We start from the raw sequence: 20,952 nt of genomic DNA on the forward strand, positions 1-20,952 counted from the left end.
GTCGAATGCTAGTACAAGCACCACCGCACACGAAAACATTGTGAAATCGAAATTATGGCGAATGTCAGCACCTCCACATGGAAAAACACTGCATGAGAAATGCATATCCAAGGCCCTATATTTTGCTTCGAATGCTAGTACAAGCACCTCAGCATGCGAAAACATTGTGAAAGTCAATGAGTAGGCTTCCTTCAATGAATTGTCTAACTATTTAAACAAAGTAGATGCTCCCTCCCTATGCTGAACCCAATTGACTTGTGGAATGGGAACAACTTTTCGGCTGAAATGCGAGATGAATGTTCCATAGCTCCCATGGGATGTCTGCAACATTCACATGGTTGGCTCTTGGAGGTTCCTGTGAAGGTACATTTTTATCTGGAGGAACCCAATCTAAGGGTTCACCTCGTCCAGCTAAAAATGCACCCCCGAAGGAATGATATCCCCTAGCTTGCAGATTGCTCAACTGCGGTCAATTCTTCCCTTTGAACATCATTCATGAGTATCAACATGTGTCCTCAGCTAGCGAGCTATCCAGAGGAATGAAATTCTCCAACATGAAGATTGCTCGACCGCCTGCAACAAGCTCCTTCCTGCGCGGCTCAGCGGCTCAGGTCATCGTCCGTACCTGCATCTTTCTATTCCCTTTGACTCATTTCATCGGATCTTCTTGAAGTAGAACCTCCATGCGAGTCATTGCATATTTGATGAAGGAACGATATTCTCCGGCCTGCAAATTGCTTGAATGTGACCAAACAGCTCTTTCATCATACTCCCTACATCGAATAATTCCTCATCTGTCAGGTTGTCCACCTAGCTACTGCCTCTGCCACATTCGATAGGAGAAGGCATCATTCGAGTGGTATATCTATGTATGGTGACCAAAGGGTTGGGTCTTGGAAGTTCCTTTCCAAGGTCTTCTTATCGAGCGGGACCTCATTTCACTGGATCTACCTGAGTAGATCCTCAGGAGGTGTGCCAACTGGCTACTGCTTTAGTTTCAATAAAGCTTCAAGCAAGTCATTGCATACTTTGTTGAAGGCATCGTTGTAGTCATTTGGGGCCCTGACTTCATGCCCAAAATTAATGTAATTTCAAATAGCTCCCTCTTTCCAGGCCCATTGTTCATAGAATCAGAGTTGTAGTGTAATTTTCTCGCATAGTCTTTATATTAAAGGCATTTAAAAAACTTTATCTAGCATTGCAAAATATGCTCCCACCATCTATTGTTTGGTGTTTGATTAATTAATTAGTCTTATTAGTGCCAATCAGGGTTGGCGTGGGGGGGGCAAAATAGCTTGCTATAAGGCGTTAATCTCTAGTCAACACAAGTCAAGTGGCACGAATCGGCGGCTGCATGGCATGGATCGAAATGATGACTACATGGTGCCCCACGTGGCCACCTCCCACATGGTTTCTTGATTGAGGTTCTAGAGGCTCGCAATTAGAATATCTTTCTCGAGATTTTGCAGCCAATTCCAGCATATGGTGTGAAATTGAAAGTAGTACATTGCATTCGTTGAACCATCTTACTATTTAAATGGACAAAGTTCATCCATCGCCATCCAAAGTTCGCCGTGCATCTTTCATACCCTCTTTGCTTTTGCCAACATCTACCCATGAGCATCTACCCACCACAAACATCCCTGTCCTCTGGGATGGCCAACATGTACCCACGAAGCTTTGAATGAACTACGTTGCTGTCTACAATCCCTTCTAGAGAAGATTGACGAATATGAGCTGGAGATGAGGGAAGATGCCTTCATCTAGGAGGGTATGATACGTGGATGGTTGTTCAATTTGAACTGCTTAGAAATGATGAATATTCCTACATTGTTTCTTGGTTTCATTGAACCATGTGATTGTCATGCTAACGATCCAAGTTCTCATGTAGGATATGATGCATGTTATTGAGCAACAAGTATTCAACGACCAAAGTGCAGAGCGTAAGGAGGAGTTGTTGGAGGCTTACAAGCTTGCGGAAGACTCCAAGCGGGGGGTGATGCTAGTGTGTGAGGAGATTATGGATGCCTCCCTAGGTAGCGACTAGCCCTACGAGTTGAAATGGGCTTGTTGTTTTGAGGTCAGTGGAATACTGGGGAGTTTCAAGTTTCCTTGAGATCCCACCCACGTGAAGCTTTAGCAGCCTCACATTGAACAAGCATATGTAGACTTGTGTTTTTGCGATCCTCTCCAAATCATTCTTTGAATTCCTAAGAGTCTCGATTGTCTCAAATGCATTTCAAACTTTTTGTTTTCTATGTCATGGCAATTGGAGGCTAATATTCAAGACCCAAGAATTCAAAGACTGATTCAAGTCTGTAAATGCTTGCTAAATGCTAGGCTGCACAAGTGCAAGGATCCCTTGCACGCGATCAGCACAAGGAATTGCCTGCGAGTGTCTCTTGTATCTCTTTTCACTTTGTTAATACAATATCGCCTTCCTTGTGAGGAATTAAAAAAGATAGTGCATGAGAAACAACTACAATAAGTAGTGCGGACACAATGCGGACCAAAATAGAGGTTTTTTTAAAATCACAATTTTGCTTCCCTTCGAAGTTAAGAATAAGGCTGTGCATGCATAACAGCTACCAAGCCTAAGCAGTGTGGACATGAATATCACGTGAAAAATAAGACTGTGCATGATTAATAGATCTAGCAAACCTAAGCAATGCGAACATGAATATCATGAGAAAAATAAGATTGTGCATGAATAACAACTAGCAAACCTAAGCAAAGTGGACACAAGTATCGCCTTTCTTTCGAGGTGGGAAAAAAACTTCCTTGAGTAGTGCCTACCCTGGTGTAGGCACTGTGAACACTCGCGAGTTTTTATAAAAATATAAGTAGTAGTGCGGAGACATTGCATAAATAAATTTTTTATTGAAACATGTTCGATTACATTCCAAGGGCCAGCCCTCCATCCCAATTTTAGATAACATTAGAGGCTAACTAACTCATACTGCATTGGGTCTATGCACACTAAGTAGTGATGCTATTTGTGTGAGGAAATGGTTGGCTGGTGAATGAACATATCTTCACTCTTATGTAGTCCTAGATCACGAAGGAACACGTATTACAAGAGCTTGCAAGCCAAGTATTTTTTTTTAGCCACCTCTCTTTTTTGGAAATCAGGACAGCTATAGAAGGGCTCTGTCTTGATGTGCATTTCATAGGTGCTTCCACTATCATTGGAAACATGGAACTTGCAATGTCAATGCCTCTTGCTTTGTTGCACTGGTCTGCCATCTTTCACACTTTGTCATATGCTCCGAACGGAGAGACTCCTTCATAAACTTTCTCATGTGCTTTTGCTAACTTTGTGCCCAGTGGAAAAGGTAGGTGTGTTCTCGTCCCAGCATAACATTTTTGGGGCCACCATTGAACACTATCCTCACTGCATTCCAATTAGCGCTAGCCTCGTCTTCCCACCATAAAGCCATGGAAATTCACCGTTGGGTAGCCCAACTGCTTTAGTGTTCCATTAAGCAACTCCTAGAAAATGACTTGGCTTTATGTATCCTCCTCTTGCATCTCACAAGTGGCTATTGTCATTAGTCCTTGGACGCTGATATGTGGGAAAAATCAAAAGGAATGAAATCACAACACCTCGCGTATTTGAAATGACTTTGTAATTACCTGAAGCTATGCTCACCTTGGATCATATACATGGCATGCCATTGTGCTCCACCCAATGACTCTATGGGTGTGATCAACCTTTACCCATCATAGGCGAAGGTCCACATTGCCACTATACCTCATGCAGTTCACCAGATCCACCCCAAAAGAAGGGCCCCTGGTTGACATGTTGAACAATAAGCACTTGTCATCTAGCAGTCCTTGCTTGGGAAACCTACTACCATGGAAGAAGGAGTACATTGATCTTTTCTTCAACAACATGATACTGTTGTATCCCTCTCCTAGTGGCATGCTCGTCTTCTTCTCTCCAGATACAATTCAACGAAACCTGCAACACTGGCAATGAATAATAAAACCCAAAGGAAGAATCAATACATGAATAAATTGGTAAGCATATAACATTTGATTCTCCACCAAAGGAATTAGCTCTTCCAAGAATAGGTGTAGCTCTTCATCTCCGACAATGCCATTGTTTCGAGTTCCTTTGCTACCACTCATCATGGACTCTAGTATCATTTCCTTAGCCATAGTCATTTGAATCAGTTCTATTATGTACGTCCACTGCCATCAATCCTAATGCCACTCTCTTTGGTAGAGACCCTTTGAAGAAGGCTGTGTTTTCCTTCTCGTTGATGTAGTGAGAGAAATTCACTCTGTGGCATTCCAAATCCCCAATACAATAGCTTAACCTCACAGTACATTGGATAGACATATTGGTGGTCAATGGTTTTGTCCAAATGTGCCCATTTTACTTTTATTCCATTGCATCCATTCTTTTGCATTTCTCGAAGGTGGGTGGAAATTCCATAACAACATTTCCATTGTATTGATGAGGTAACTCCGTGACTCAAAGCCTATTCCTAATGGTGGATATCTTAGCAGTCAATAGATTGGTATGCGTATTATTCACAATCGACGTCAGGAAGCTTTAGCCAATTTCGTAGTCCTCATCTAGAATGTGCCCGCCATTGTGTTGTTCGATGGCATCTGAATCCACACCATTGTCATCACCATCCTCACCACTGTCATTTGAGATTTCAACATGGTCAATAACCCCTTTCCTAGAAGTCAGAAAACTTCCTTGCCCATGTTTTGAAACCTCTCCACGCACACTAGCAAAGGTTCCATTCCCATCCCTCGAGATTCCAAAAAGTGGATTTTCTATCCCCTTCTATGTCATCCTCAATCTAGACAACCTCCATAGCATGTTGAGCCTAATAATAGATTGGCACCACTGCCATTCTCCACTTGTACAAATGTTTACCCTACTATTCTAGGTGGGGTATTCCAGTGATCATAGGAGAATGGTGTCCGATTCCAATCCACATGTGAGTTTGATGATCTTAGTGTCATTATGTAGGTGCCTACATGAGATTGGCATCACTGCCATTCTCCATTAGTGATAATCTAGACAAACTAAACCTATAGATTGACATTCCACTAATTTTATTGGCTGCAGTAGGATAATGGCAAAAGTGCCAATGCACATGTGAGTTTAGGATTCCTTGTGCATGTTTTTAGGTCAAGATTCCTTGTGCCATTTTTTAGGTCTTGGTATGAGATTGGCACTAGTGCCATTCTCCACTGGTGGCATTCTCCACAAAGATTGACACATATCCATATGATCTCTACACAAATGAGACTGTGATCACTACATAGGAGGAAAGTTGAATTTCCCTAATCTACCCTATATTCTAGGAGGGGTATTCTAGTCATCATATGAGAATGGTGCCCGGTCCCAATCCACATGTGAGTTTGAGGATATTATTGCCATTATGTAGGTCCTTGCATGACATTAGCATCACTGCCATTGTCCACTGGTGGCAATCTACCAAAACTAAACATGTGGATTGACATTCCACTGATTTTATTGGTAGTAGGATAATGGCAAAAGTTCCAATCCACATGCGAGTTTAGGATTCCTTGTGTAGCACTGGTATGAGATAAGCAGCACTACCATTCTCCCACTGGTGGCATTCTCCACAAAGATTGACAAAAATCCATATGATCTCTACACAAATGAGACTATGATCACTACATAGGAGGAAAGTTGAATTTCCCTCATCTACCCTATACATTTCAAAGATGAAGTTACTCTACAATTGGAGACTGGCATCTAAAAGAAGAATATCTTGCCATAATCTACCCTATACATTTTGGGCCACTATGGCAGTGGGAGAATGGCATTTAAAAGTTGAATTTCACATTTTTGGCTATATTCTGCCATATGTATTGATCAAGATATCACTGAGAGAATGGAATTTCAAAGGTGAATTTCAAGATATCACTGAGAGAGTCTTATAGGAAATCCAAGGCCACAACCTACATAAGCTCACATGGACATTGACAATGTGTTGGAGAATGGCATACTCAAAGTTGCACTTCTTCACATGATCTATCCTATACATTGATCAGATGGGACTAGAAGAATGATGTTTTAGAGAATGGCACCACTGCCATTCTCCACCGGTGGAACATAGAAGAATGCACATTTGAGTTTAGGCTTCTTAGTGCCATTTTCTAAGGCCCAATAAGAGATTGGCACCACTGCCATTCTCCACTAGTAGAAATGTCTGCCCTAATATTCTAGGAGGGGTATTCTAGTCATCACAGGAGAATGGTGTCAAATTCCAATCCATATGTATTGATCAAGATATCACTGAGAGAGTGGAATTTTAAAGATGAATTTCACATTTCTTGCAAGTCCACCAATGTGCAGTGTCAACATAACAATAGGGTAGTGGCATTCCAGTGGTCATATTGGCCATAGGAGAATGGCACAGGTGCCAATCTACATGTAAGTTTAGGGTTTATAGTGCTACTTTCCAGGTTCTAGCTTGGGATTAGCACCATTGCCATTCTCCACTAGTGGCCATCTCCACATACTCACATGTAGATTGGCACTTGTGCCATATGGCCACTACATAGGAGAGTCTTATATGAAGTCCAAGGCCACAATCTCCATAAACTCACATGGACAGTGACACAATGTTGGAGAATGGCATACTCAAAGTTGCACTTCTTCACATGATCTATCCTATACATTGATCAGATGGGACTAGAAGAATGATGTTTTAGAGAATGGCACCACTGCCATTCTCCACCGGTGGAACAAAGAAGAATGCACATGTGAGTTTAGGCTTCTCAGTGCCATTTTCTAAGGCCCAATAAGAGATTGGCACCACTGCCATTCTCCCTTGGTACAGTTATTTACCCTAATATTCTAGGAGGGGTATTCCAGTGATCATAGGAGAATGGTGCCAGGCTCCAATTCACATGTGAGTTTGGGGATCTCAGTTCCATTATGTAGATCCATGCATGATATTGGCATCACTGTCATTCTCCAATAGTGGAAATCTGCACAAACTCAACATGTAGATTGGCATTCCATTGATTTTATTGGTAGTGTATCATTGATATTTTTTATTTTGGTACCAAATCTTACACATAAATCTTGATCAGTGTTCCAAGTCTTTCACTTTATAACTAGAAATTTTTAATTTTCAAATTTTATTTATCTCAAGGGATATTGGCACTAGTGCCACTCTCAAGGACTTCTTATGAGGTCTTGGAGAATGGCAGTGGTGCCACTCTCCATTTAAAATTAGAATTTCAATCTCTAAATTTGCCATTCAATCATGAAAATCAAAATTGAGATTGAAGTTTAACTTGAAATCAAAATTTGAAAACTAGAATTTAAGTTTTGAAATACAATTTCAAATAGAATAATTTCAATTTGAAATACAAATTGAAATTAAAAATATCAATATGAATTTGAATTTAAATTTAATATTGGAGAGAATGGCATAAGTGCCACTCTATATATCCAAAATTCAAAAAGAAACAATGGCGGGAAGAGCTATATTTCAAAATTTTATTTATCTCAAGGGATATTGGCACTAGTGCCACTCTCAAGGACTTCTTATGAGATCTTGGAGAATGGCACTGGTGCCATTCTCCATTTAAAATTAGAATTTCAATCTCTAAATTTGCCATTCAATCATGAAAATCAAAATTGAGATTGAAGTTTAACTTGAAATCAAAATTTGAAAACTAGAATTTAGGTTTTGAAATACAATTTCAAACAGAATAATTTCAATTTGAAATACAAATTGAAATTAAAAATATCAATATGAATTTGAATTTAAATTTAATATTGGAGAGAATGGCATAAGTGCCACTCTATATATCCAAAATTCAAAAGGGAACAATGGCGAGAAGAGCTATATTTCAACATTTGAATTATTTAGTAGTTTCAAACTATCACTTTTAACTTTCAAAATCTACATTTCACACAAATCAAGAACTTTCCTCTCATTTCAATTGATGCCTTTCCCTCATTCACTTTCTATTCATTTCAAACAAATCAAGCCTTTAAATTCGAATGTTGTAGGCCTAACCTTTGTAGCCTGCATGGTTCCATGTTCTTCCCTCTGCATCCACGAACTTCAACTTGGCACTCTCACCAACGGGCACACTACAAGATTGAAGGTTCACGCACCCTCGATAGTCACAATCCCAAGATGCATAAAACGCAGAATTGGAGAGGAGTCTCAGAGTCGAGAGAGTTTAACTCACCACAGAATTGAGGGGCTTGAGATGGTCGCAGTGTTGCACGAAGAGTCTTGAGGCAGGGGCAGAATCAAGGAGGTCGCACGGAGCTTGATGGTTGGCTGAGTGGCTCATACGGAGCGTAGGCAAAGCTTACATTTTGTAGGTGAATTTGGCACGCATGAAGAACATGATCGCATCCATAAATTCACAACTTTGGTCGAAACTATGCCACATTAGGAAGGAGTATGTTTATCCAGTCGATGCATGTCAGAAATGAAGAAATTCCAGACAGCAACCAACAGCTCAACAGCCTGAATTCCACTAGAGCTGCGAGCTAATCACGCCAGAAAGTTGTAGAGAAGTTAATGGAGCTGGAAGGAAACACAACAACTGATGCTCAATCAGTTCGATAGTCTGAGAAATGTTCCCAAAATTTGCAATCTCTGCCGAAGGAACCTCCAAGATATCTACTGCTTCGATTGCTTTCTTTTCTTGCAATTTGGCTTCCTCCTCCACCATCAACGCAACAAGATAAGCAGGTTGCATAGATAGAGATGGAAAACAAAGAGGAACACTCTTGGAAGCCATCAGAGGATTATTGTTGTTGAAAGAAAGAGAGAAGAGAGATACCCGGATTTTGGGTGACAGACTCAGACGGAGAGTGGGCGGCTTTTCCTTGTGCATGTTGGAGATGTTCTTTTTCGCGAAATCCCGCTACGAACGCAGGAGTCAGCGTCACAGTGAGGGAAGGCTGGCCGTTGAGGGCTCTGACGTCAACCAGTGATGAGCCCACTCCCTGAGTCTCTGAGGACTCTGTGAGAGCCTTGAGGAGTCTCTACACACGAGGAGATTGTGAGAGCCTTGAGGAGTCTACGTGCACAAGGAGATCCACATCACGGCATACGAGGCGATCAACATAGGGCAACAAGAGAGACGAAAGAGAAGGTCGGTGGGTACTAGGGTTCTTCAAATTTTTACCCTTCATTAGTTTAACCTTTTGCATTTCTTTAAAAAACAAATTTAACAAGTTTAATATATTTAACCTATCCTACCTATGCACTTTTTTTTATTGTAACCTATTTAATCTATGAAGCTCCTTTTCTTCCCTTCATCCGCTCCTTTTCTATACATTATCTTAGCATATTGTGCATCTAGATGTCTAGACCATGGGTAGTAGTAGTTCATCTACACCAAGTTTGTCTTTTGGATCTATTTCTAATGCTACTAATGTTTTATAATATCTGAATCGATTTTGAATGCAATTTTAAAAGTATAATTAAAAGCATCAAGGGACATTTTGGGGTCACAAAAGGTCCCCCTAAAGCTTTTCTTCCATCTATTTAATCTATGCTGCTCTTTTTCTTCCACCTATTTAATCTATGCCGCTCCTTTTCTTCCACCTATGCACTCCTTTTATTTTAACCTAAGCTTGCGATCTAATGCTTCCAAAGTCGATATTTTTTTTTTAATGTAGAGAAAAATCGGACGCTCGTCAACTAATTAAGTTTGCAACTTAAAAATTTACTTTTATTGGACCTTTACTTCGGAAGCTTCCAAAGCATAACTAAGCTAACATGAATAAACTCACACAACTGAAGTAATATTGATCAAGTATTTAGCTTATGCTTGTCTTTTATTTAACATATTTCTTTTATTTAGCCTATGCATATATTTTGTTTAACATACTTAACCTATGCATTTCTTTTATTTAACATATTTCTTTTATTTAGCCTATGCATATATTTTGTTTAACATACTTAACCTATGAATTTCTTTTATTTAACATATCTAAACTATGCATTTCTTTTATTTAACATATTTTCCCTATGCATTTATTTTATTTCTTTCATTTAACATATCTAACCTATGCATTTCTTTTATTTCTATTTTACATTGTCCACACTCATTTTCTTCCTTTTTTACATTGTCCTCATGCCTTTTATTTAACCTATTCTCATCTTCCTTTAAAAAAATCCATAGCTTGCGATCTAATGATGAGCATGATTACAATTTTTTTTTAAACATGGAGAAAAATCACATGCTCGTCAACTAATTCAATCTACAACTTAAAATTTTACATTACTTGGAAAAACATACTCTAACATAAAAATTTGTAACTTAACCAACCTAGCATAACTAAACTAATGTGAATAAACTCACATAACGAGCTAGGTTTCATAAAGTAATATCGATCAACTTTACCACATATATGAATAAATGGAAGTAAAATAGTGTATGGTTTCAAATGAATATCACGTTCACACACACACACACAAAGTCTATGATCTCAAGTTCTGACATTGCAATGGGAGAATGGCACTAGTGCCATCCTCCAATCTCCCCATTTTGCAAAGCTAAAAATTTTTAAATTTGCTCCACTGCCATTCTCCTATTGCAATGTCCCAATTCAAAACGTTGGCTTTGCAAAGGGGGAATGGCACCAGTGCCATTCTCCCATTGTGATTTCCTGATTCAAATCTTGGCTATGCAAAGGGGAAATGGCACTAGTGCCATTCTCCCAGATTCAAAGTTTTGGCTTCACAGAGTCAAAATGGCACCAGTGAAAATATGAATCAGGGTATTGCATTGGGAGAATGGCACCAGTGCTATTCTCCCAATGGAATGTCCTGATTCAAAATTTTGGCTTCACAAAGGTAGAAGGGCACCAATGCCATTCTCCCATTGGAATGTCCTAAAGATAAAAATAGTGTATGGTTTCAAAGGAGTACCATGTTTACACATACACACACACACACACACACACACACACACACACAGAGTGTATGGTTTCAATTTTTGGCATTACAATGGGAGAATGGCACTAGTGCCATTCTCCATTTTCCTATTACAAAGCCGAAATTTTTAATTTTTAAATTTGCACCACTGCCATTCTCCCATTGCAATGTTCCGATTCAAAACTTTGGCTGTGCCATTCTCCCCATGCAATGTCGTGATTCAAAATTTCTACTTCTACTTCACAAAGACAGTATGGCACTAGTGCCATTCTCCCATTGCAATGTCACGATTCAAAATCTTGGCTTTGCAAAGGGAAAATGGCACGAGTGCCAGTCTCCTAATGCAATGTCTTGATTCAAAGTTTGCCTTCATAAAGGGAGAATGGCACCAATGCCATTCTCCCATTGCAATGTCCTAATATAAAATTTTGGCTTTGCAAAGGGAGCATGGCACCATTGGCATTCTCCCAAGGCAAAGTCCCAAGTCAAAATTTTATCTTCCAAAGGAAGAATGGCACTAGTCTGTTCTCCTCTTATGAAGACAAATGTTTTTCTCAAGTCAATGCATGGGGAGAATGGCACTGGCGCCATTCCCCTTTTCAAATAAATTTTTTTGAATTAGGACATCGCAATGCTAGAATGGCACTCATGCGATTCTCCCATCTCAAAGCCCAAATTTGTCACGATCACAAATGCAAATCTAGAAACTGTATCGGAAAGTGACCCGAAGTCTGTCACGGAGGCCATGACAACTTCCATTGCAAGGGCTATAGACACATGTATGAATTTTTTTCCGTCAAATACAAGAGAAAACCCAACCTCTTTAGAGGGGAGTGTTGCTATTGAACCACCATTCCAAAAGTTGCCAGAGAACTTGCTACTCCAACTAGATAATTGTGGGTCTGAGAACAAAAATAGATACTTGTTTGCATACCTTTCTCTTCTTGTAGCAAGGGGCATTTTCAAGACAGTTCAATTGGGCTTCTTGATGGTAGGGCACACACATGAGGACATTGATGCAATGTTCAGCAGGTTTTCTGAGAGCTTGCGGGTGGGACAAACATTCACTTTCCCGCATCTGATGGATACATTCAAAAAATGTACATCATCTTCTCCAGCACCATTTGTTCTTACACGAGTTCCTAACTTCAACGATTATGTGGATGGCTACCTATGTGATGGGCAAGAAATGCTAGTTGGACATGCAAAGCCATTACAATTTCGATTTTACATGCAAGGTCACAGACCAATGATGCAGTACAAGGTGCATCCAAAATCACCGAATTGGATGCCCATTGAAGGGGGAATTGAGCTATGGAAGAAAGTTAGTGAGGGTCGATCATTGTTGCCAACAGGTTGTCTGGATATACTACCAATGGCTGCATTTGTGAGAGATCACTTGCAAGTAATATCAGGGATAAAGGATTACATTAAGTTTTGGGAGAGATGTGCAAGTGGAAAGAATGCATTGTATGAGTTCTACATTAGGCCAGTGATAGACTATTGGAAAACCATGATCGGTGAGCTCGAACAGGAAAACATCTCAGAGATAGGAGTGTACAAAGAGTTTTGGCCAAGAATACAATCTCCTGATGAGGAGGATGATATAGATGCTTGCATTAATGATTTCCAAGGCTATGAGGAATGGAATGATCACTATTGTGGGCCTCTAAAAGGTAAGCCGAGGGAAGAGTTTAGACCAATGGTGGATGTTAAGCAAGGTGGCTTCGTCTTGGTGAGGCCATCAGATCCTATATACCCCATATGGCTTGGGGTTGCCATATCAAGTGGTGAGATGGATGCTGCTTCTCCTAATTTCAAGAAATTATTAATTCAGTATTGGGCACCATCAGTTAAGAGAAAGGGGCTCAGTGATGCAGATGCCTATGTTGATTGCTGGAACAAGTATTGGGCAGAGAATAGGTTGGATCCACAAGTATGGGAGTGTATTGATGCAATTGTCTGGTCATGTGCAGGTAAGGGCACTATTGATGAGCGTGTTTTGGAGGAATGTAGTGGGTGAGACACCCAACATGGTCAAACAACAAGGACAGGCAATGGAACATCGCTTGTTCGAGGTAGATAGGAACTGGCTCTTGGAGGCAAATGCTTGTTTGCCTTTCGAGTGCACCACCAAAGAAGGTTCTTATGTTCACAGGGGTGCGGAGGGGTCGAATCACATTTACAAGTGAGTTGGATTCCTGATATTATTTGCTATACATGGCTTTCATTTCCTCGAGAAGAGTAACTTAGTGTTGGTAATCTACCTGGGTGGTCATTACATACATTCACAAAGCCGAGGCAAGCAGTTATTGATGTGTTTGCAGGCACAAGAGGACTTAGATGGCAAGCTAAATGCATGTCATGCCATTACATAGGCATAGGTAATGACGTGAGCTTGCAGTCCATCTTGGCAGATTTTCCAGATGCGGAGTAACTACACGGACCGACCAATGTGCCACAATGAGTTTTGAGTTCAAATAAATTGAGATTTTGTTAGCAATACCTTCCAAGCAGCGCTCTACTTACACTTTCATAAAAAAAGTGTCCCACACAACCTTTTGCCACATGGATTCTTTCTATTTTTGTGCTCTCTCTCTCTCTCTCTCTCTCTCTCCCCCTCTCTCTCTCTCTCCCCCCCCCTCTCTCTCCCTCTCTCTCTCTCTCTCTCTCTCTCTCTCTCTCTCTCTCTCTCTCTCTCTCTCTCTCTGTCTCTCCCCCTCCCCTTCCCTTTCCCTCCCCCTCCTCTCTCCCTTCCGAGTAGTAAAGGCACTCCTTCTTTGCCTCCCTTCTCCTCCCTTCCCTCCCGTAGTAAATGCAATGCTCACGAGTACTTGTACTTGCTTGTTATGCACCACTGCTATGAACTTGGCGTTTAGAGACATATGATTGTAAATTGTAAAACTGTAATGAGTTGAGTAGACACTTAAACAGAAAGATAGAAGTTAAGATATAAGGGAATAAATACAGTAAATCCACAAGAGGGCGGCCCAATGGCCTTACAACAATCACCATAAAAATTCATAAGGTGTACAATAATGACAACATAGCTGAGATTATAAGTGAATCATGCGTTTTATAACAATAAGAATAAACAGCAATTGTTTAGAATTTTTCAATTATAGCATGCAGATAGTGCTACAAACCAATTCCCTTTAATAGTGGACCTAAAGCACGATTAGATTAGAGGGGTCGATTCCCTCCTCCGCAATGGAAGCTCCACCTTAGGTACTTAGCTCATCCACTCCAGTTCCTTCCTCCGCATTGGGAGCTCCACATTCTGCACCTGAATCGTCCACTTTGGCACTTGGATTCACTCTGTCGTGTCGATCCTCCTCCTTCACTGCAACACAGTACCCACCCCTTGTTGTCACTGAGTGATGATTCTTTGATGGCGAGCTTCCTTGACATCAATCAACCATTGCAGCGGATGTGGATGCGACTACGAATAGTCCTAGGCACTCACCTCTAGCCACTTTTCCCTCTCTATCTGCTCCACCACCATGGCCCCAAATGGAAGGTTGAGGTCGATCCGCTCCGTAGCTGTAGCCCTCCGCTTAAAGGTTTGAGGGAATAAAGTTGGCTGGTCTGCCAGAGGTGCAAATGGAGTCTGACACCTAGTGAAGTACCACACCAGAAACCGATTTGCATCGTGCCACCAAGCTGGCCGCAGTGTCCTATGAAGTGCCCAAGAGTGCATAGTTAGTTCTAGCCAAGTGCGCAGGTTCCTACAATGCCACCTCATCTGCAATTGATGCTTGACCATTTCTGTCAAGTCATTGGCCACGTCATTATACTTGGCCTCCTAGTCCACAGATGTGGATTCTTGTTCGGCTTTCGATTTGTTTGCAACCCTGCCATGTGTACCCTGCATGCCCAGAATGCGGATGGTGAGAGTGTCATGGCTGGTCTGCGCTCCGAAGACTGGCTCTGAGTGGTGCAGAGCAGTGCTTTCTCACGTCTCTGAAATCCCTGCACGGCGCCACCGAGACACATTCTTTGTCCATTCTTCTTACACATCCTCTTGCATGTTGGCCAAAAGATCTTCTAGCTACTCCACATTGATAGACACATTGCTGGGCACCGTGGCAAGGTGCTGCGCCAATCCATCCATCATTCAGTGTCGCACCAACTCCTCCCCAATAGATCTTGCATACTCCTCATGGAGTTGCGGGCATGTTCTACCACATCTTCTGCCTATCGCACTCGTTGTTCCAGCTATTGCGCCCGCCTAGCCTATACCTACAATGCGGCGTTTTTCCTTCATAGCACTGCCACCTCTGTATGCAGGCCCGTCAGCTGCCGTTGCTCCTCCTCCCAGTGACTGGCCATCCAAGACAATTGAGTGGCGTAAGTCAGCAACATTTGGAGTGACCGAGAATCCATCGGCTCTGGGGCCCTATAGAGAATTGTGGCCTCTCTTGCAACACAAGTGACCACCACCGTGCTGTCCATAGAAACTGTCTATAACAATGGAAATGGCATCGACGAAGTCGCCGATGATGGAACATTTTTGTCCCTCCACCGCTGCAAAGAGCTATCAAACTGTATCCCTTGTCAAAACTTGCCTCACTAGTGTGCTTGTCGCCAGTGGGATGACCCCTGCATTTGATGTTGGCACTGGCGTTGGTGTGTCCGCCAACCAATGACACTGATGATGCAGCAGTCGCGTAGACACTGGCATTACGAACACGTTGACCATGGAGACTGTCAAACAAAAAGCCTCCGCAACCGTCGTCACTACCTCGACCATGGAGTTTGTCATTAAAAAAGCCTCCGCAGCCCCATCATCAATGTTGTCGATGTGTGAGTCGTGGGCGAACGAACATTCATCTCCAAGCCGAGAGCTTGGATTGCCAAGGGTGTTGAAGTAACAGATGGTGGTGGAGTCCACACTTCCCTGAAGCATGCCCTATTACAGCTGACCCAGGGCACGCCCTCCGCTTTGCGTTCGCCACCGCTCGGGTAAGAATTGAACAGCTTAGGCACTCGAAACCGAGCATCGGCCCTGAAATGAATCTCAGCGTCCCTCCGGGGGAAAAGAATCGACAAAATTTAACCTATTTTCGTGTGGATACATCAACCCTTCGCACTCGCCGAGGAAACTCTGGCAGCCTCCAATCGAAATCGCTCCTTTAAGACTCTGGCCCATGTCACTGGTTCAGACTCTACATGGTGTAGGAGAGCGTGTGTCCTCACAAACATGGTGTAGCTCTTTGCTTGCAAGAACAATGCCTTCAACGACCACCGAAAACACTCTCGGATATTTGCATACTGAAAGTTGCTGAGGCGATACTCGCTAATGTGGCCTTCCCCAAACTCATTCTCCATCATAGATTGGGTGAAGGAAGATGGTGCAATGAATGCTCCATCAATGGGAAGAAATAGGTGGTCCTTAATCAACTCCCCACTGAGCATGAGTTGTCGTGCACCAATGTTCACCTCATCTCCCTCGATAAGCTGAGAACACCGGGCAAGAGCCTATGGATAGATCACTTCATGAGCCCAATCGATGCCGCTGTATCCTTGAGTGTGAGTGAGACAAAGCCATGCATCCACGTCGGAGTTCCACAAGTTGAGTAGCGAAGTAAGAGCAGCAAACTACACTATTGCGATAACCATATGGGAGAGATGCACAGGAGATGCCAAAAAGAAAAAAAGATGGTGGGAGTGAAGAATGAGTATGTGCTAGCAATCATGGATAGACCACAATGAATGAAAGGAGCAGACCTAAGTTACACACAAAAGGCATGCACACTTCCAACATAGTGGAGCTGTTTGTATCTTGTCATCATTCTGTGAACTAGCTAGAGAGGCGTTCACTCAATCCAAGCCATCGATCGCTCTCGCTTGGATCATGATGGAAAAGCATGCCACTAACATCTCCCTCATTTTGGTTGGTCACACAACTATTTGTAGACGGACATGAGTAGAAAGAATGGACAAGCCCTAGTTCAAAATGTGTCCACTTGGCGGGGTGTAAATGAATGGGAGTCCCAACAACGGAATCCATGGTCAGAGTTACTCTGCTAGTGGGGAAAGGCGTCCGTCACAACCACCACCATCAAATCTAATCCGGATGCAAACTTTGAAAGGGTATGCAGGGTACTACTTTGCGGGGAACATTAACTCGTTAAATGGACATCCCACGTCCTTCTCATTGAGGATAATGATTCATGCTCAGTGTACCACGTTTAGGCAGATTCTTGGGTTCTAATCGCAACAAGCTCACCAAAATGTTGGGGAGGGCGAAAAAGCTCACCACCCAAAGCTCACCCAAAAATCATACCCTTGAGACTACTGAGTGAAATCATGAGAACTTATAGCAAAACTATCGCATAGTAATGGTAGGTGTAGTTTGGGTGCATTTTCATAGGAATATTTCCTTACAAGTACACATTTTCCACATATTCCCTTTTGACACTTGCTCGAATAGCATAAATGAGACTGTATGTTGTTGCGATTTTTGCTTGTCATCCCTTGGCAATTCTTACTTGGGGGATGACTAGTCAAATAGACAACTACTATATCCTTAGGTGGACCTACGAGACAATTTCATTGGACAGTTATTTTCATGTCATCCCTTGGCAATGCTTGTTTGAAGGCCAACTAGTCAAATAGACAACAACCATTTTATTATGTAGAGAAATGGGTAGGGAGTAGGACACAATAATTCATTAAGATGAAGCATTCCTTGAAGTAGCTATGAGATCAATCCTTATGTTTTGAACACCTCAATTTCAATGGAAAAGAGTGGAGTTGTGAGTGGGAAATATGGACAAGGGCATATAAGCAACAAAACGTAAACCCAAGTCTCATATCTAATTGAGCCATTAGTACCATGCCTTAATGGCCATATACAATCGTACAAAATTGACAAACAATTGGTAAAAAGGCAATAATTGAATTCGATGATTTTATTAAAACATTAGAGAGTATGTTGGGAGGGTATTGAGTCCCTCAATTGGGCCTCAATCCCATGTCTATAATGGAACATCTCCAAATTGATATGTAGAGTCCAAGACCTCAAGGATATGGCATGTCTTTTTAGGGACCTTTATTAACACATTGGAGAGTATGTTGGGAGGGTATGGAGTCCCTCAATTGGGCCTTAATCCCATGTATACAATGCAACATCTCCAAGTTGATATGTAGAGTCCAAGACCTCATGTCTTTTCAGGGACATCTCTTCAAGTCCAAATGGCATAAGTTTAGCCTAAGCCTTCAAGGAAACTATAGGCCTCTCATTAAATCTAGGTGGCATTAGTCAAGCCTAAGCCTTCAAGGAAACTAGAGGCCTCTCATTAAATCTAGGTGGCATTAGTCGAGCCTAAACCTTCAAGAAACTATTCCAAGAAACTATAGACCTCTCCTCAAATCCAAATGGTGTCTCTTGTGAGGGGTCTCTCTTCAAATCTAAATGGTGTCTCTTGTGAGATACCTCTCTTCAAATCTAAATGGCATAAGTCAAGCTAAGCCTTCAAGGAACTATTAAAGGAAACTACATAATGCAATAATTCTCTATTCAAACACCTAGATTAGTATTCAAACACCTAGACTTGTATATTCTTAAACCAAACCAAACAAAACACAAAAAGTAAATATTCAAAAAATGCTCAATCCAAACCCCTAGACTAGTATATTTTGAAGTTTAGCCAAACAAAACACAAAAAGAAAGTCCAAGTAGATACTAGGACAATACAAAATCACATAGAGATGAGCCCAGGGGGAGGCTCAAAAGACATTCAGGGTAATTAAAAGGTTGACCCATTTTCTTGTGATCCGCTAGAACTTTTGGAGGCACCAATATATTGCCTATGACCCCACTAATGGCCTTAATCAGCATTTTGGAACTTAACAAAGCTCTTATGACTGAAACCAAGGGTATGAAAATTTTCATATAGTCATCTCTTTGAGTAGTTCCATGAACTAAGGAGTTGTGCCAAATAGACCTTGGCTAAGATCTTATAGGTAGTTTCTAGTAAATTGATTGGACACTACTAGCAAATGTCTGAACCGTTCCCTCCTTTAAACATTGGACAAATCCAACCATGGGCAAGTCACCAAGGTAGCGATTTCAAATCAAAGACTTTTGGAAATCCAGATGTGAGTAGATTTGAAAATATTTGCAAAGGAAAAGCCATATTAGGTCACCACAAGAAAAAAGGGTGGAGGAAAGCAAACAACAATTGGGTTGCTATCAACAAGCCTACTCAAAGGCCATTTGTAGTGGTACTATTGCATGAATTTAGTTATGCTTCAATATTATGGTTGGCAAAAGGTCTCACATATCTCTATTGCAATGTATGCTAAAGCATATAATTTTGCATAGGAAAATCATGCTAAAACAAAGGAAAAGGTGTGATAGTTACTCGTTTGGGAAAAATATGGATCTAGTCACAAATCTGCAAGGCTACACAAAGAGATCATCATTGTTTTAAAAAAACACAACAATGACAATGTTGATAGAGATGTTAGGAAATCCAGAAGAAGTGACAAAATGACTACTTTACAAATGGCTGAAGCAGCATTGGATTTGTTATTGGCCATAGCCTATTCATTGCAGGATGAGCAAAGCTAGTGGAGCATCTAGTCAAAAAATAGATGTGTAAAAGAAGTCAAAGAGCCTATACTGAACCAAGGGGCTCTCTTTTCGTTCTTATTTATATGTAGTGAGTTTCCAAGTATTGGATCTATGAATTGTGTGCTTATAACATGTAGGATGCATTCCTTTAGATGTGCATTGAAATGTCTATGCTCTAGGATTTTATGGAAGAAGTATATGCCTAATTACAAATTGCCTAAGGAACCATCTGCTTAGTGAGAATCAGACTCAGCATGCTTATAACTCCTTATGCAGTGTGCTCATTTTGTAGATGGAAGAGAGTGATGGATGAATGTGAATTGTAATGTAGGTGCACAATGCATTATTTGAGAACCTTGAAGAAAAGGGATGTTCTATTCATTGCATCAACTCTGAGCAAGGTAGTACAAATGGCACAATTCAAAGCCTACATGCCCATATCCTTTATAAACTCACTTACAACTCATCTTTTACAAAGTACCAAATGCCTATCCTCAACCATTCATGGCAACACCACAGCTCACACAACTAGCAATATCAACACTACCTAACGATCCACAATCTCACAAATCAACCATGGAACTTAGAACAATAATTTTAATTTGAACCCCTCCTACAATGCACTACTACTCCTTGTGTACTTATTGTCCTTAATGCTTGGCATGCCCACCGCTAGGTGTCTTGCCTCTAATGTTGCTCTTCCACTACTATGGTAGATTCTCCAAAGTCTTGGGCTTGACTCAACTGAAATGTGTGGTGCAAATGTGTGGTGCATTTCCTTCAAGTGTTCCATTCAGTGGGCACCTTCCTCATGATTCAACCCTCACTATGAATCGGCCCACATGATTTGTACATAGGCAAATAGGTCGCCTTGTTCTGCATTTGCTTCAACCGATGCTTCACTTCATTGGAGCCCTCCATTATAGGGACTTAACTTTGCCCCTGACTGTCAGTGTAGCTATTTCCTCATGGTTTCAGTGTCTTGCTACTAGGTGGTGAGGTGCATTCGTGTATTTTTGCTTCACCTAAGAATGGGTGGTTCACCACATTTATTCAATAAACCCTAGATCTATGTCATCTCAATCTTAAAAATGCAATGCATCTTGTAGAGTGATCCTTGGCCGATTTGGAATATAAGGTCCACTCTCTATCGATTTGGGGAATTGGCATGTTCACAATTATGTCCAAGAGAGTGATTCAGTGATTAGCTACTACCTCTCTTGTCTTTCTCGCCTTTGCAATACGAACCTTGATGGCCCTACACTAGGCTTGTTTGGTATTAATTGGAACCTTGAGTGAAATATGTTCCTCAATTATGCCTTTGAGTGCCCCAACTGTTGTCTTCTAGCTCATGGTTTGTTGACAACTATACAAGCTCCTTCACTTGAGCTTGGAGTTCATGCCATTTTTGTCAAATGTTCTCAAAGATGCTATCAGTGAATT

Source organism: Dipteris shenzhenensis, chromosome 29, assembly GCF_047967505.1.
Source record: "Dipteris shenzhenensis isolate YYH24624 ecotype China chromosome 29, Dip_SZ_1.0, whole genome shotgun sequence".
Classification (NCBI taxonomy): Eukaryota; Viridiplantae; Streptophyta; class Polypodiopsida; order Gleicheniales; family Dipteridaceae; genus Dipteris; species Dipteris shenzhenensis.